The sequence below is a fragment of the Protopterus annectens genome, chromosome 6.part0 (genome assembly GCF_019279795.1).
Source record: "Protopterus annectens isolate FY-2018-M chromosome 6.part0, PAN1.0, whole genome shotgun sequence".
NCBI lineage: Eukaryota > Metazoa > Chordata > Ceratodontiformes > Protopteridae > Protopterus > Protopterus annectens.
In genome coordinates, this window is record NC_056737.1 from 1,048,213,367 (window position 1) to 1,048,228,914 (window position 15,548).

Here is a 15,548-nt window from a genome sequence, read left to right on the forward strand (position 1 = left end):
GTGCAGTGGCATAAATGCCCTATGCCTTTATAACTGGAGTTTGTGGACCACTACCCCCTTCACAGTGTCTAGGGAACATTACCTAAAATGCGTACTGGAGCATAAATGTGACTACAGTAGCCTGCAAGATTTCCTGCATGCTGTAGCACACTTCTACATGTTGTAGTTACATAAGCATGTGCTGTACACTGAGCACAACACTCATTACTTCTTCTGCCACCATGCATTTGGTTATTAAAGCTGTGAGTATGGCAGTGTGTGCTTCTCTTTGCCCACAGGGAATTTGCAAACAGCCATATTTCTCTGCAGCTAAATGTCACTTCAGCCGTGTCCCCAGTCAAATGTACCACAGGGAAATGTCTCGCTGCCTAGGTGCCTAAACCTGTGTGCCACCTTCTGCCCACATTTTGTAATAACAGAAACACACATACCTATATATGGGATCTGCAACAACTAGAAGATAGAAGTGCATAATTCCTTTTGAGGGTGAGCCTCCTTGTACAGTTTTAGGCCTATTTCTGTGTCATACGCAGTTAATACACAGCTCAGTAGTAACACTGAAAGGCTGGGTTAGATTTTTGCAAAAGGAGATTGTGGCTTCTCAGCCATTTGTATTTTAGAAGATGTTACACTGACGAAATGTATGCTATGGAAATATCCCATAAGGCATGTACTGTCCTTGCTGACTGTCATCTCAACTCAGCAGGTTAATGACATTCATATGACATATAATCCCTTCTGTTACAATGTTACTTTATATAAATGTTACATCCTACACTATCAAGTGTGCTTTTATTTACCTATTCTTGCTCAGGAAGTGTGACGATCACTAATTATTATGACATACATATTGCACAATTTTATTATTACAAAATTGTCTTTGAGACATAAGCACCTTTAAATCAATTATCTTAGGAAAATTTAAACATATTTCTGTATACATCTCTTTGATTTATCTGCACATTGTCCTCAGTACACTTTCCCTACCTGGTAACCCATCTATTGTAGTTACCCTTGCTGTTTAACTTTTCCCCCTACTTATTTCTATATTCATATGTTTCATTTACATGCACGTTGCACTCAGTACACTTGCCCTGCCTGGTGCAGCTTGCATTATGTGCCCTAGGTAACTCGTTGTGCTGTCTGCCCAGGCACTTCGGTTTTCCCACTGGTAAGGCAGTTTGTTTACTGCTTGTGCTCATGCTGCTCGACATGTTTTCATGGCCAACGACACTGTTGCTGGTCATGAAGACATGCTTGTGTCTGTGTAAGCGTGATACGTATCATGCTTATGTGATTAGTGCTCATGCTCATCACGCTAACACGTACACATCATGAACGCTTCATGTGAAGCCTACAGGATTTGTATTAAGGGAAAATTTAGTTGTTATACCCATGCAGTGATATATGTTGCTGTCTGTAGCAAGTGTCCTGCCTTTTATATTGGCAAGACACAACATAAGTTGGCACAACATATTTACGAGCATGGGTATGACATACGTCAAGGTGAAGAAGAAAATGCTTCATTTATGCATATTCACTTTTTTTTCTGACCATTCCTTTAAATTTGTGGGGATAGAAAGGGGCCTTGGACATTGTTCCTTGAGGAGAAAGAAACCTGGTGGCAGGCATTTTTAAATGTGTACCTGCCACCAGGTTAAATGATCTTGTGTCTATTTCCAGCAAACTAAAATTAAAGGTTTTTGATAGATGAAGTTTTTATTTTGGCATTAACATCATTATATTTATTTATGGTTTTACTTACTTTACTAATTCGGAATATTTATTGTAGTTGTATATAAATTTTTTTATGTATTGTATGTGTTATTTGTGTTTGATTTGTGGGGCCGTGCATTTAAATGCTTATTTATGTATTGATTTGTAAGTTTTAGTAAATTAATTGGTGCTAAATTGATTGTTTAGGTAGGGTGTGTTTTTAGTATATATTTGAATGCATGTGCTTTGTTACTTTGTCTGAAGAAGTTTGGAGATATCTACCAAACCAAAGCACTTACTGTGTGTTATACAATAAAGTTTGGATTTATTTTGGATTCCGGTCTATGTGGCATTTTATTCAGTTTATCCAGTTTGATCATTCTGTTGGTGATTTTTCTTAGTAAGCCTACAGGATTGTTCATGAATCCCGGGGAAGTTCTACTTCAGAATACTGAAGCAGAATTCTCTAATACTGAGGGAACTGACCTTAGAACCCCACTGCGTAACATAACAGCCCATTCTGTAAAGCAAAATAAAGGGAGCTTAAAACATTTTTTTTATTTTCTGGCCCATACCCTCGATCTCTAAATGTTAATATTTGGAGATCACACAAATTCTGAGAAAAGGAAAATTGTTTAATTCCCACGTCTTTAAATAGATGTAGTCTCAGAGATAGTAAATTTAGAGATTGTGAATGTGAAGTCACAACCCTCACATAAAGGGACTGCAAAACATTAACACTCATATTGTGATAAGTTCCATGTACTGGGATGATCTACTTGTCAGTGCTACAACTCTCTGCTGTAGACTAAGTGCAATACTTTGAAATTTGATAGCTCAAAATAGAACCAGGTCACGCTGTATACATGACAGCATCCTTTGCTAGTTGCTTAATTGCATAGTATATCTCACAATTGTTTCTAGTCTGGACACTAATATGAGTCGAGGTGTCTAACTGACAACATTTGTGATGCCACTAGGTTTGTATTTCATCTATTCAGGTTTACTTTAACACTTGATTGCTAGCACTTGTTCTTACACACACACACACACACACACAATATATATATATATATATATATATATATATATATATATATATATATATATATATATATACATATATAGTTATTTTTTTTCTTTACATGATGGTGTACCGTGATGCACAAATGACTGAGCAGGTTTCATTTGTATCAAACATAACCTCCTTTAGCTCACAAGTAGCATTTTTTTGCCTGATGTTAATATTTATAACTCATTTTATATACCACTTGAATTTAATGTACTTTAAACTGTTAACTAATCATCTATAACTAACTTTAGCAGATTTAAGCAAATATGTTCATGGCATACAGTCTAGAATGTTTTTTCACCTTATTTAATACATGGCAAAGTGCTATGAGGTTTCATTTGGCCTGTTTTAATTTCTTGTTTTAATGCTTCTTGCACCCTAATAACAATACAATACTCTTTACCATCACTGTTACTATTTATTACTTAGTTGCATTTTCACACATAAGGACCAATTTTAGTCCTAGTTTATCTCATTGATCACAGGGCTGTGCATATGACAGATTTCAGCTCCTGCAAATCTGCATACTATGAATTTTGAAGGACACAATAGTTATGACTTTCCTTCTGGAACTGCTCCATTGTTAGGTAGAGTTATTTTACACATGAGCCGAACCATGAGGAAGAGTTTAGGAATGGAAATGATCCATGCCACCACGGAAACATATTTTATCATCTACTGAGGTAATTTGTTCTGTTTTTCTCATGACAGATATGTGGTCCTTTTCTGTCATTGTACAATAACATTTTTATTATTACAAACATATTGTGTGCATATAGTTGTATGGATGTCTGACAAATATTTGAAAATGCAATCCACTTAATGGCAAATGAATGAGCATAAGTTGTCAATTACCAGGCAATCGAAAAAAACAAAAGGAAAAAACTTGACAACCCCCCCCCCCATGTGGTGGGGGCTGTGTCTCTCCCACACCCCTTGCTAATTATATACACCAGCTGTGAGATCACAATACAGTCAGGAAAGGTTAACTTCCATAATCCCAATGTACAGCGATCTAAAACAGCAGAAAAGCTGGTATGTTCAATCAGCTGATTTTTGATCAGCTGTATCAGTTTTTCTGCAGTTCAACATGTGAACTTGTTGATGGGTTGAATGGAACTCAGTTGCCTATCTAGTTTTTATTTTTTCACTTTCCCAGTTTTGATATAGATGGCTGCAGAGACCTAAACTTGTGTTCTTTATGCCTCAAATGATTTATGCAATGTTCCGTTATGTTTTTATATGACTCTTCATAATAATATGTTCTTTTGAGAATAGTTGTCTTGTCTATTTTTGTTTTGATATCATTCTGTCTTAGTCTTTCATTTATGTAAGGTAGTACCCATTCACATATGGAAAGTTCTACTTAGTTTTCACTATAGTTATGGTGCAGTGTGCTACTTGTAAAGGCAGAGCAACATTGCATGTGTTGTACACTAGTAAGGTAGCACCATGGCATGTGCTGTACATTAGTAAGGAAGCATCATGGTATGTGTTGTACACTAGTAAGGTAGCACCCATTCACATATGGAAAGTTCTACTTAATTTTCACTACAGTTATGGTGCAGTGTGCTACTCATAAAGGCAGAGCACCATGGTATGTGTTGTTGTACACTTGGTGCATTTATATATTTGCTGACATTTGTAATTTCTCTCTACCATGTAAATGAGAACATATCTACCTTTTTTGTTATTTGCATTGTAGATATTATTTCTTGAGCAATGTCTTACTGCATTTGTAGGTTTGTACACACTTCTCTTCTTTGGTATCTTCTACTGTGACATGGGTTTATTATTATAGTGGGTAAAACTTTTTTACTTAAAAGAACTAACAGAAAAGGGAGAAAATTGCAAAAGATGTTCACCACTGCAACACGCCATATCACTGCTAGGATTCATTGAATATCTCTTGGCTTATGCAGCAGAAGGAAACCTACTTCAGAAGACTCGAGATAGGAACTGATGCTTTACAAATTATAATATCTATACATTATAAGTATGCACATTTGTCATGATTGCACTGAGGTCCTGCAGAGCTCTTGTCCATAACTGATATATTATGATAACCATCAGTACCAGTGTGCAAGGACAGTGCCTAAAGGCAAACAACATATTGAGTTGCATTATACTGGGGACTGATGCAAGCAAACAGTCATTACTGCTGCTATAAGGAATTTCATTGTGACCATGGCCAGAGTACTGCTTAGAGTTCTGAATGTCATATAAGGAAAAAAGAACAGGGGAGGTGAAAATAGTGCACATGAAAGTAACTGAAATGCCCAAAGCAACAGGGGCTGAGTTATAAGAAAATGCTTCTATATCAGGAATGGTGGACTGTAGAGGGAAGGAGAGAGGTGGTATGATATGCATACACACAGTGATTAGAGGCCATAAAATGGAAGTCGGATTCTAAAGAAAGAAATGGGGCAGAAAAAAAGGCATGACTGATACGGATCTAATCTGATCGGTCAAATGACCAATTAACAAAACAAAAAAATGATGGTTAAACTGCTGAACGTGTTTGCTGTAGGAAGGTAAGGTCTCCTTACTTCTGCAAAGCGCATGGCCTCTCAGGTAGTTCTGCCTCTTCCCCAGAAGCATGAGTGGTGGTGTCTTTGGTGTCCATCAAGGAAAATACACCATCTCAATGTGCTTTCTGAGGGCAAGTGTCTCTCTTCACCTGCCTGGGGGAGGGGGGGATAAGTGAGCCATGCCATTTCAGTTTTGCCACTCCCTGCCTCTAGTCACAGGGATGATCACCAACACCAGTTGCCTGGGTAGCAGTTCATCTTCTGCAACACACAGTCAGGCTTTGGCACTGACTGTTTACCTAGGTTTCCAGATGACATCCACAACAGGCCTTTCATTGCAAATAGTTCTTTGTCCTCTATAATCCACTTCTTGTCTAGACTGTCCCAAGTTTCTGTCCCTGGACTATCCTTTTCTGTTTGCTTACCAGGGTACTGTCTGAGGACCTCTACCTAAATGACCTCTTTGTGCTTAGATTTACCAGTGATGTATCAACTACAGGAAATGCACAGGAAGACTTGAAAAGGATTTTACTCTGGTTCTCCTAACATCATATAACAGTAAACTCATCTAAAAGGTAAACTGATGTTATTTCAAAAAATCATTAATTGCCCTCCATTGCCTACCACTATCCCCCAACAGCCCAAACACATATGCTAATACCTACAACTACGTGACCCCACCATAACTTTCAGTACTTACACTGAATCCATACGTTACAAAGTACTCTAACCGCTGACACAGGTTCTCATAACTCCTGACACCTAACTCACATTACTGTAGTACTAAAAACATACTAATTTCCAAACTCCTAAAACCTGTTGCTTTCTGCCAAAACCCTCAACAAAATATGTGTACTATAACCCATTACTGTAACTTACTTCTCTCTACCAGGACATTAAATGTCAATATAAAGATCTCTGTCTTCTCTCAATTACTACTGTCTATAAGCTACTTTTTCTAAATGTCTGCCATCCTTTTTGTCAGTTCCTGACCACAGCTAGCAAATATTAACCATTACAGAATACTGCTATGACTCCTACAACTCCACATAGACCACTTTACCTTAAACCTAAAAGACTTTCCAATACCATCTCTAACCTGTGAAGTGGAAACAAGTTATTACAGAATTTGCAAAGAATTTCTGACCACCAGACACCCCACTATTTACCCCAAGCCACCCAGGTGAAGCAAAGTATGTCTATGCAATCAAACTTCATTCTGCCTTTTTAACTGTGTAATCTAAACTGTACCTTACCACCAGAACTCATCCTCCTCCACCTCCTCTCCCATTTTCTAATTACTAGTCTCTTGTGTTAACTGCTGGGCCCTATCTCACTTCTTAGCTTTCTACTAAAGAACCTGCCAGAGTCTTATATATCTATTTGTGTAGTGTTTCTCCCCCTTACTCTTCACCCTAATCCCTTGCTTCTAGTGTCACAGACCAAGCTCTGCTACTGAATCCCTCTATCACTCTGATTTCCTCCTGATTTGGCCAAGTCCCTTTCCTCCAGAATCAGCTTACCTCTACTTTGTCTTCACTTCTCACCTTACTGATTGTTTTTTTCTGAGTTTTTCCTGCTCTGTGCAAACTAACCAACTTTAAATAATGACACATTTAACAATTCTCTCTCTGCTATTAACTGGTCCTTCCTCACATCCCTACCTCTTGATGAAGCTGTTCTCCAGTTCAACTCCATCTTCCTAAATACACTGGACTCCCTTGCCCCTGCCTGAACTGTTAGAGTCAAATCCCTCTGTTATGCCTGGCTCACCAACTAAACTTGGTCTCTTATTCTAAACAGAGACTTAGCCTGGAAACTCTGGACCAAAACCAAATCTCCCACACACTATGAAAAATATAGGGAACTCCAAAATCTAACCAAAAAACACATAAACATTGACAAAAAGAACTTCAGCCTCACACCAAAATCTGCAGAACCCAAAAACCCTAAAAATTCTGGGATACTATTAATCAAATTCTCCACCATGGAAATCCCATTACCCCAAACCCATACTCAAATCACTCACCCCTTGAAACCACATCCATGTTCAACACATACTTCATAGATAGCATCAGCAAACTTATGCAAAATTCCCAACCATCCCACCCCACACCTTCCACCTCCCCTTAACTCAAAATAGTCCATTCTCACTAAATCACATTCCAACCAGTTACATTACAAAACTTCTTCTCAAACTTAAACCATGCTCCTCTTCAACTGACAACCTGACATCTCTTTTTCTAAAGGCTGCTGCTAACTCCATAGCATACTCAGTCTCCATCCTCACTGACTGCTCAATCAGTGAATCCACTCTCTGGAACAAATTCCACACCATACTCATCCACAAAGGTGGTAATTCAGTAGAGCTCTCCACCTTTCGACCCATTGCCATACTCTCTACCCTCTCCAGAATTCTCGAACACTGTGTTCACAAACAAATCACTGCTTACCTTACTTAAGAAAACCTAATCAGCCCTACCCAACATGGCTTCCATTCCCACCACATCACTACTACTGCACTTCTTTCCTTTACCAACTCCATCTTCCTAGCAAGATACAATAATAAATTAGTGTCCTGCATCTTTTTAGATCTCTCTAAAGCCTTCAACACCCCCTCTCATCCCATTCTACTCTCCAAACTCTCCCAACTCAACCTCTGTCCTGCAACTATCTCCCAGTTCAACAGCTACCTCACAGACAGACAGCAATATGTAAAGTGGCTCTCTGTTCTATTTCCTTTTCTCCCCATCAAAATTGGCATCCCAAGGCTCTATCTTAGGCCCCCACCTTTTTAACATATTCACCAACCAACTCTACACAGCCTGCTCTCAGTCTTCCCTCATATGGTACACAGATGATTCCACTATCATCTCAATTGCTGACAACCCCTCTGACCTGCTCACTCTGACTCAAACATCTTTTAACCTCACTGAAACTTGGCTCACTAACCACCATAGTAAACCCTAAAAAGACTAAACATCTTCTCTTCCTCCCAAAATCTCTCTACCATCTTAAATCCTCTTTTACCATCTCCTCACTAAACAACACTACCATAATACTCGATACCCACACTAAGCTCCTTGGAACAATAATCAATGACCAACTAAAATTTGAGCTCCATGTACTCCATAGTATTGAGAAACCCACCATAAGCTCTGCCTTCTGTACAGAAACAAAAGATTCCTCACAGCCAACTCCCAGACGTTACTTGCCCAAGCCTACCTTCTTCCTAATTTCTTCTAAAGCTACTAAATCCTAATCAACCTACAGACCTCACTACTCTCCAAACTTAAATCCACCTACAACAAAGTTCCAAGATTTGCTGCCAATCTGTCTTCCAGATCACACCAGTCCCAAGCTCTCCAGATACTCAGCTGCTTAGAGTTTCCTAACCATCTCTTACTTACACAGTTGCTTGTTATCCATTCTGTTCTGAATAAGCCCTCTTCTGCCCCAGCATCTCCTCACTTGTCTCTCTCTATAAGCCATCAACTCACTCACTTAGAAGCTCTGACCAATGTCTCTTATAGATTCACAAACCTAAAAAATCTTTTGGACAGAATCTTTATACCTACTTTCCTGCTCTTGCATAGAACAAACTTCCCATGACCATAAAAAATATTACCCACATTCATGAATTCAAGAAACCTCTTAAAATAGACCTTAACAGCACCTGAAACCTCTTAAAATAGACATTAACAGCACCTGGACCTGCTATTGTAGTCATCTTACCTGCACTCAAACTGTAATGCTTCATTAACCCCTCTATTTCTCCCCTTCCTTACTTTTAAACACCAACTAAGAAGTTGCACTTCATTACACTGGATCCCACTTATATCAACTCTAGGACTTGTTCTGCCTAGCTGCAGTTTATCTCTACTTTTACTGTTATAAAAATTTGCTTATTTTTGTCTAATTCTGCACTTCTTATGACATTTTTATATCATTCTTAGAACTCATTGCACAGTGTATAGTGTAGTGATTTAAAAATGTGTTAAACTGTTTTATTGTATACTATATACTTTATCCAACTAACTCAAAAAACAATCCACACTGGTGGAACCATAAAATGAATAGGCTGTATAACAGATGGAAGAAAATCATGGCAAAAATTAGGAGATGCTGCACCCATCAGGATAAAAACTCTCTAATTAAACTAAACAAACATCTCAGAGGACAAATATAGTCTACCAAAGCCAAATTTGAGGTGAATTTGGCCTCCCAAGCCAATGACAACCACAAGGCATTCTTTAGCTATGTCCACAACCTCAAAGGCAATACACAATTGTGTGCAGAGCTCATTGTAAATGGAGCCACCTATACTGAGCCAGAAGATATAGCAAACCTACTGGCTGATAAATTCAGTTCCAACTTTAGCCCTCTCTTCCACTCAACCTTCCCTCAGGAAATATCATCAAATATAACTCCCCCTGCTCTCACTAGGGAACAGGTCCTTAATGCCCTCTCTCTCTCTCTAAGGCCAATAACACTGCATCAATAGGCCCAGACAATATCCCAGGATGCCTTCTGAATAGCATGAAACATGACATATCAGGGCCTCTAGAATTGTTATTTAACTATAGTCTCCAAAAAGGCTTCATGCCACATGAATGGGGAACAGCAACAGTCATTCCTCTGCACAAAGGTGGGCCATCTAATGACTCTGGAAATTACAGACCCATAAGTCACACTAGTCCTATATGTAAAGCTATGGAAAGAATTATCATGGAAATGATTTATAGTGATATAGTAAAGCTCCAGACACTGAACTCAACCAAGTTTGGTTTTGTTAAGGGCAGATCATGCCTACTCAACCTGGTGGACTTCTTTGAAAAGGTCACCAAAGCAATGGATGAGGGAAAATGGTTCACACTGCCAACCTTGACCTGGCCAAGGATTTGACACAATACCTCACTTGGGCACTGTTGACAAACTCAAGAGTTGAGGTATAAACTCTTATGTCAACCAGTGGATAGCCAACTGGCTCACAGACAGGAACCAGGAAGTTAGAATTATGGAGTCCACCTCTACAAAGAGACCAGTCACAAGGGAGTCCCTCAGGGATCAGTCCTTGGACTGCTCCTTTTTGGCATTTACGTCTTTGAAATCAAGGCAAATGTCAATGGTCTCTGGCTGACTAAATTTGCAGATGATTGCAAATTAGGAGCTGTCACTGAATCCCACACTGATACAAATGTACTCCAGGAGGGACTGACACAGACAAGCAACTGGTGTCAGAGCCATAGACTAAAACTAAATGCCAAGAAATGCATAATAATATCCTTCAGGAAGTCATCCACCCCTGGTTACTATCATATTGACAACACACCCCTTAGAGCTGACCCAGTAGTCAGGTACTTAGGGACACACATAGATAGCAATCTACCCTTTGACCATCATTTGCCTACAGGAGTGAGGAAATACTTCTATGTTGCACAACTTATAAACAAAGGTATGGCATCTAAGTCCAAGGAAGTCATTGTTCCACTGTATTCAGCATTCATCAAACCTATCATTGAGTGCAATGCCCACTTTGGTATGTACCTAACCAGGCATGTCCAACAATTGGAATGTCCACAGAGGTTCCTCACTAAAAGAATACAGGGCTTAAGTAAAATGTCCTATGCAGACCATATCAAGGCTCTATCCCTGTATTCTGTCTCCTACAGGCTTTTGATGAGAGATCTATGCCTGACATACAGGGCATTGTCAGACCCCATTCGATGGACCTCCTGCATATACGCAAAACAAACAGCACCAGAATTACCCATTCTAACCCTGCCTGTAATATAAATAGGACCTGCTGGAGAGACAGGTATGTATCCCAGAGATTATTCTGTCTCTGGAACAGGCTTCCCATCCATGTAAAGCTAACCCAATTCAAGTACAACCTGGACAATTGGATAGGGAACAGGAAATTCATCATTAGTTTGGCACCTTTGTCTCTAATGGACACAGGCAACCTTTAAATGGTTCATCTCCCAGGCCCTAGCTTGTAAATGTTTCATCACCCAAGCCCCTGCTTACACTTATGAAAGGTATCAGAACTTGTCAGAGATTTGGGATACATAGTTAGGCTTAAAAAGGCCCTTGTGGTCATTAGCCTAGTAAACACCTATGAACCTATGAACTTATTGTACAATGCTTATTCTTAGTTTTACCATGGAGCTTTTCTCCCCGGGCCTCCACTGAAAAAGGGCTTCTGCTCAGTCAGACTATCACAGTCAACAAATGTCAAATAAATAAATAAACTGGACGCTAGCTGTTGCATTGAAGTCAATCCCTACTAATATGTCAAATTCTCCTCCTATTTGCCCTTTCAAATGCTTGCTAAAGACACTGTTTCAAAGTAATTAAATGCCACCACTTTGAAAACCTCCTCAACATCTCCCTTAAGATTACAGGTCCTAGTACTTTACCTATCATTAAGTTCATATTTGACCATATGACCTGTAAGTTCATTATATACGATGTAAGCATTATATAACTGCACAATACCTTATAGCCACATTTTCTGTAGCCTTTGATATTGCTGTTTGACTATGATGAGTTGTTATAACGCAATGATTTATTTTCTGTATTCTCGTATTGTGTCACAATACTTCATTCAAATGTACTTACATTTTGTGCATACTTGATACACATGAAATACTATGGCAAATACTATGGTTTTCTTTGCTGCCTTATGGCCCAGGACATATATTAATAGTGTAGTTTGACCAATCTGCTGACTTAGTTAATAAATGTAAAAAAATAAATAAGACAAAGATAGTATATACAGCTGCAGATACATACAACTGAGATAACTTACCAAAAGGATAAAAGGCCTAAACAACATGTCCTACATGGCCTGCTCAAAGCCCTGTCACTCTACTCGGTATCCTACAGACTGCTAAGAGGTGACCTGTGTCTGGCATACAAGGCACCTCCAACCCAGTACTGATGGATTTGCTGCACATCAGCAAGTCACATGACACCAGAAATGCTTTTCTAGGGATCTAAACCTCAATGCAGTTTCTAACACAGATGTATACAATCAAATTGTGATGAATACAATGTGCATCAGTGTGAAGGAATCTTGATTTACAGGCTCAGCAGATTTGCAGAGGTCTGTGTCACTACCTGAAGCTTCTCAACTCACAGTGAAAAAAGTTAAATTAATTCTTAACAATTAATTGATATTAAGGAAGTGTTATATCTATTAAAGGAATCCAATAAATCAATTGCTGAAACATATCTTATTTAGTTAGATGGAAGATGTTTTGTATTTGCTACTAGTCAAAAGTCTTGGGACTTATTTCTTGCATTGTGCCACAAATGTTACAATAATATATATTTATTAAGTGGCAAGTAACTTGATCCAGTACAGACCATTTCCTTACACAGCCTGGCTAACCAAAGTAAATAAAGTAAATTCAATATTTTTTAATATAGCCAGTTAACTTGCATGTTTTGGAAGTACCTGGAAAAATACATTTTGCCGGGGAGAATAAACAGGTTGCACACAGCTAGTAAGAAGTGGTCAGAACTGAACATTATGAGGCTGTGAGGGAGAAACCTTAACCACTGCATCACTGTAAAACTAGTCAAGCTTTTAAATACTGGATTTAAGCATGCTCAGTGGAATCCTAAGGACTGTAGCAGTGATCTTCTGAAGTGCTAAACTGGAAATGCACACTGTGGAATACATAGTATGTCTGAACCTCTAGCATCTCAGAGCGTACCTTTTATCCTGAGGATGTCTGAACCTCTAGCATCTCAGAGCGTACCTTTTATCCTGAGGATGTCTGAACCTCTAGCATCTCAGAGCGTACCTTTTATCCTGAGGATGTCTGAACCTCTAGCATCTCAGAGCATACCTTTTATCCTGAGGATGTCTGAACCTCTAGCATCTCAGAGCGTACCTTTTATCCTGAGGATGTCTGAACCTCTAGCATCTCAGAGCGTACCTTTTATCCTGAGGATGTCTGAACCTCTAGCATCTCAGAGCGTACCTTTTATCCTGAGGATGTCTGAACCTCTAGCATCTCAGAGCGTACCTTTTATCCTGAGGATGTCTGAACCTCTAGCATCTCAGAGCGTACCTTTTATCCTGAGGATGTCTGAACCTCTAGCATCTCAGAGCATACCTTTTATCCTGAGGCACAGAGATCTCAATGTTATCATTTAGTAATGGAGTTTGAGGATACATCCCGTGACAGAAAGGTTTTGAGTTTGCTGTTATTGGTCAGAGTTTTTGAAGTGTTTTGACTACAGAATCAGGTCTTGAACCTCCAGTAGGGTGCCCTGGTATTTATGCAGAGTTCATTTGTATTCCATTTCAGTCTTTTTGACAGTTTTCCATTATTTTGTTTCCCACACTGCAGTTACAAATTGCTTTGGTGGCATTTTATATCTTAAGTTTTCTAGAAAGGATGTTTGAATTTTGTGACTAAAACTTTATATTACTTTCTTTTGAATGTAATATACATTAAACATTGTATCTCTATAACCTCCCCATTAAATCTTTTCGGCTTTTCCCGGTTAGGGGTCACCACAGCAGAACACCGGTCTGCTAATGATTGGCAGTAGATTTTCATGAACGCCGAGGTGCCAGCTCAACGTCCAACCTTCAACGAAGGCACGCCCATTTATGCATGTGTTTTGAACACCACCCAACTGCTGGGAGGACATGCAGACTCCACACAGAAGGCACTCCCCGCACTCCAGCTGAGAATCGAACCAGAGAAACTCTTGCTGTGAGGCAAAATTGTGATGTAATGTGGTTGTATTGTTTTAGAAAAGCATGTATTATTGAAGCAATGTTTAAATTTTTATTAGAAAATTTAACTGCGTTGTGGATGGTTGGTCCCTAGAGGAAGGCCTTAAATGAGTTTTTTTTTCTATTGAATGTATGCATTTGATTTGCACAAAAATCAAAATATATATATATATATATATATATATATATATATATATATTTTTTTTTTTTAATAGGTGGTATAAAGATCTGATTTGTACATATATGAACTACGTATATTTCTTAAGTTTTTTAAAAGTATTTAAATAGAAATAAGAGATTTTTTGATAGATTTTAAGGGATTTTGATAGCTTTTGTAACATTTTATTACGTGTTTAAGAACAAGTTGACTTTGAAATGGTTTTAATTAGATAATTGATGGGATTATAAATGAATGGCAGTATGGGATACATTGCATAGGTTCATAGGTTCATAGGTTGGTACTAGGCTATCGGTTCTAGGGCCTATACAAGCCTAGCCATAATAATTCCCTGGCTGTTTCTTCCCACACTATTTACTTCCCTGGACCCCTGTCTAGCAGGGTGACTGACATGATCCCTGGGGTGAATTTCCTTTCTCCCATCCAATCGTCAAGGTTCCTTTTGAAGAGGGCCAAAGAGGTGCTCTGCTTGACTTGTATTGGCAGTCTATTCCAGAGTCTGGGGAGTCTCTGGGTCAGGAACCTATCCCTCCAGCATGTTTTGTTTATTGTGATGACAAGGTTTAGATCCCTGGAGCATGTGGCTCTGAGGGATTGGGATTTCTTTAAATGTAGCATGTCCAACAGCTCTGTGTTTGACATGGCCTTGTATGTTAAGCAGAGATCGTCTCGGAATAGACGATATGCGACAGAGTATAGATGGAGTTTTTTAAGGTGGTCAGCATAGGGCATCTGCTTTAGGCCTGTGATTCTTTTAGTGAGGTATTTTTGTGGCCTTTCCAGTTGTTGCAGATGCCTTGAGAGGTACATACCAAGTGGGGCGTTGTATTCTATAATGGGTCTAATGAGGGATGAGTACAGTGGGACAATGATCTCCTTTTTAGTGGATGAAAAGCCTTTAGTGATGAGGTGTGCCACATAGAAGGATTTCCTGACTGTTGTGATGAAGTGATTATTGAAGGTGAGACCACTGTCCACCTGTGTCCCTAAGTCTCTTATCAGACTTTCGGTGTTTAGTGTGCTGCCACCTTTGTGGTAATTCATGGGTACATGTTTTTTCCCAAAGGGGATAACTATACATTTCTTGGCATTGAGCATGAGCCCATAGCTCTGGCACCAACCATCTGTTTCTGTAAGGCCCTTTTTTAGAGTATCCACATCATTTGGGATTTCAATAATGGCTCCCAGTTAGCAGTCATCTGCGAACTTAGTGTTGACCTGTACTTCAGAGAAGTAGATGCCAAACAAGAGGGGTCCCAGGACTGAACCCTGAGGTACTCCACTTGT